Below are 4,071 nucleotides of genomic sequence, written 5' to 3' on the forward strand. Positions count from 1 at the left end.
CTGCTGAACATTTGGGTTGTGTCTTAGTTCATTTAGGATGCTTTAACAAGATGTCAGAGACTGGGCAACTTATAAACCATAGAAGTTTATTTCTCACATATCTGGAGGCTGGGTAGTCCAAGATCAAGGCACCAGCATGGTGAAATCTGTTGAGAGTCCTCTTGCTGGTTCATAGCCAGTGCCGCCTTGCTGTTCCCTCACATGGTGGGAGGGTCTCTGTGGGGTCTCTTTTGTAAAAACACTAATCCCATTCATGAAGGCTCCATCCTCATGACCTAAGAACATCTCAAAGGCTGCACCTCCTAATACGTCATCTTTCGGGGTTAGGATTTCAACATCTGAATTTGGGGGGAACACAAACATTCTGACTATAGCAGATTTTTCCCACTTGTTGGCTATTGCAAATAAAGCTGCTCTGAATATTCATGATCAAGTATTTGTATAAAGATCTGCTTTCATTTCTCTTGGGTAAATACCTAGACTAGATGACTAGATCATATGGTAAAAATATACTTAACCTTTTAAAAAAACTGCCAAAGTGTTTTCCAAAATGAGTGTACTATTTTACATCCCCCCAGCAATGTATGAGAGTTCTAGTTCTTCCCCATCTTCATCAACGCTTGGTATGGTCAGTCTTTTTAATTTGGGCTATTTTAATAGGTGTGCAGTAATATCTCATTGGATTTTAATTTGCATTTCTGTAATGTCTAATGATGTTGAGCATGTTTTCATGCTGTTATTTGCCGTCTGTATATGTCTCGGTGAAGTGTCTATTAAAGCCTTTTGCCCATTTGTAATTGGGCTGTTTGTTTTCTTAGTATTAAGTTTTGAGAGCTCTTTGTATATTCTGCATATAAGTCCTTCATCAGATGTATGATTTGTAAATATTTTCTCTCAGTCTGTGGCTTGTATTTTTTTAATTGAAATTTTTATTAAAATAATTATAGATACACATGCAGTTATAAGAAATAATATAGAGAGATTTTCCCCTAATGATAGGATTTTACAAAAGTATAATATAATATCACAACCAGGGCAGAAATCTTGATACAATCCACCCATTTTATTCATATTTCCCCAGTTTTGCTTGTACTTATTTGTGTATATGTGTTTGTATATGTGTGTGTGTGTGCATTAAATTCTACACAATTTTATCATTTGTGTAGAATCCTGTATCTGCCACCCGTCAAGATATTAAACAGTTTCAACACCACAGTGATCCCTCAGGTTGCCCTTTTAGAACACACCCACCTCCTTCTAGCAATGCCACCCCCATCTGTAATCCCTGGCAATCATCAATCTGTTCTCTATTTCTAAAATTTTGTCATTTCAAAAATGTTCTACAAATGGATCATACAGTTTGTAACCTTTTGAGATTTGCTTTTTTTCACTCAGTATAATTCTCTGAAGATTTATTCAATTATTATGTGTATCAATAGTTCATTCTTTTATTGCTTTGTAATATTTCATGGTTTATGTGTAGAGTAGTTTCCCCTATCCATTGGGGATATATTCCAAGACCCCCCAGTGGGTGCTTGAAACAGCAGATAGTACTGAACACTATATATACTATATTTTTTCTATAGATGCATACCTATGATAAAGTTTAATTTATAAATTAGGCACAGTAATTGCCAGCATCACTACTCTTGTACTTTGGGGCCATTATTAACTAAAAGTTACTTGGACACAAGCACTGTGATACCATGACAGTAGATCTGGTAACAGTCTACAACTAAGTGACTGAAGGGCGGGTAGCATATACAGCATGGATACGCTGGACAAAGGGTGATTCACATCCTGGACAGGATGGAGCAGGACGGAGTGAGATTTCATCCCCCTACTCAGAAAGGGCATGCAATTTAAAACATGAATTGTTGGGAATTCCCTGGTGGTCCAGTGGTTAGGACTCAGCGCTTTCACTGCCGTGGCCCAGGTTCAATCCCTGGTCAGGGAACTAAGATCCTGCAAGCTGTGTGGCAATTAATCAATCGTGAATTGTTTACTTTTGGATTTTTCCATTTAATATTTTTGGACCACAGTTGACCATGGAAAGCAAAACCATGGCTAATAAGGGACTACTGTACCATAATTTGTTTAACCATTCACCTGTTGAAAGACATTTGAGCTGATTCTAGTTTGGGGCAATTACAAATAAAGCTGCTATGAACGTTCACGTATAAGTTTTTGTGTGAACATAAGTTTCCAGTGTTCTGGAATAAATACCCAAGAGCACAGTCGCTAGGTCATATAGCAATTGCATATTTAGCTTTATAAGAAAATTTCAAGCTATTTTCCAGAGTGACTGTACCATTTTAGATTCCCATTAGCAATGTATGAAGCATCCATTTTCTCTGCATCCTTACCAGTATTTAGTGTTATCACTATTTTTAAAATTTTAACTCTTCTGATAGGTGTGTATTGATATCTTATTGTGGTTTTAATTTGCATTTCCACGACAGCTAGTAATGTTGAACATCTTTTCATGTGTTTGTCATCTGTGTATTAACTGCAATGAAATATCTGTTCATATCTTTAGCCCATTTTCTAACTGTATTGTTTGATTTTTTTACTGTTGAATTTTGAGAGTTCTTTATATATTCTAGATACTAGTCCTTTGTTGGCTCTGTGGGTTACAAATATTTTTTCCCAGCTTGTCTTTTTATCCTCTTCACATGGGCTTCCACAGAGCAAAAGTTTTCCATTTTTATGAGGTTCAGCTTATCAATTTTTCCTTTTATGGATTGTGGTTTTGGTGTCAGGTCTAATAACTCTTTGCCTAGCCCTAGACCCTGAAGATTTTCTCCTATGTTTTATTCTAAAAATTTCATATTGTTACATTTTACATTTAAGTATGATCCATTTTGAGTTACCTTTCATATAAGTGGTGAGGTTTAGGTTGAGGTTTATATATCAGTCCTCCAAATGCCTCCTGTGCTCTTTTTGTGCAGAATCACTTGTTCCCTGGCAGGAGACGTTCTCCCACACCTCTTTCCCAGGCCTACGTGCACACGTCCTCCTCCTTTCTTCTCACCAAGCTGGTTCCTTGTCCACTGAGACTCTACTCACTCTACCTGCACTTAGGATCCTACTCCTCTTGCCTCCTCAAGAACTTTGCCTTTTTAGTTGTCCCCCACTCTCTTCCACTGTTAACTTCTCTCTCTTTTTCCTGGACCATTCTTATCTCCGTACAAACATGCTTTTATATTGCCCTTTAAAATAATAATCCTTCCGGTCTTCCCTGGTGGCACAGTGGTTGAGATGCAGGGGACACGGGTTCGTGTCCCGGTCCAGGAAGATCCCACATGCCGCGGAGCGGCTGGGCCCGTGAGCCATGGCCACTGAGCCTGCGCGTCCGGAGCCTGTTGCTCCGCAACGGGAGAGGCCACAACAGTGAGAGGCCCACGTACCGCAAAAACAAACAAACAAACAAACAAAACCCCCAAAACAAAATAATAATCCTTCCTTAACTCCATATCTCCCTCTGTCTGTCTGCCCTATATCGCTGTATCTTGCATAAACAAACTTACTGAAAAGAGTGATCCATACCCTTGCTACTCAAGTTGAAGCTTGTGGACCAGCAACATTGGCATCACAGGGGGCTCCAGTTGTGAGAAATGCAAGATCTCAGGCCCCAACCCTCAAACACTATTCTAGATGTTTCTGTGAAGGCATTTTTTAGATGAGATTAACATTTAAATCAGTAGACTATTTTTTGTGGGGGAGGGGCTGCGCCACGCAGCCTGTGGGATCTTAGTTCCCCATCCAGGGATCAAACCCACGTCCCCTGCTTTGGAAACACAGAGTCTTAACTGCTGGACCTCCAGAGAAGTCCCTAAATCAATAGACTTTAAACTTAGTCGATTAACTTCCATAATGTGGGTGGGTCTCATCCAATCAGTTGAAAGCCTTAATAGAAAAAGATGACCTCCCTGGAAGAAGAGGGAATTCTGCAAACAGATGACCTTTAGACTCTAACTACAACTCTTCCCAGGGTCTCCAGCTTGCTAGCTTGTCTGCCGATGTTAGACTCGCCAGGCTTCCACAGCTACGTGAGCAAATTCCTTAAAA

At 39.5% G+C, this 4,071-nt stretch overlaps 1 non-coding gene across 1 annotated transcript; it reads left to right on the forward strand.

Annotated features, from left to right (window-relative positions):
- The first annotated feature begins 1,885 nt into the window (after positions 1-1,885).
- On the forward strand, positions 1,886-1,957 carry TRNAE-UUC (transfer RNA glutamic acid (anticodon UUC)). Its single transcript has one exon. It is a non-coding gene; the product is annotated as a tRNA-Glu (tRNA).
- The last annotated feature ends 2,114 nt before the right edge of the window (positions 1,958-4,071 follow it).

The sequence above is a fragment of the Lipotes vexillifer genome, unplaced genomic scaffold, assembly GCF_000442215.2.
Source record: "Lipotes vexillifer unplaced genomic scaffold, Lipotes_vexillifer_v1.1 scaffold164, whole genome shotgun sequence".
Taxonomy (NCBI): Eukaryota; Metazoa; Chordata; class Mammalia; order Artiodactyla; family Lipotidae; genus Lipotes; species Lipotes vexillifer.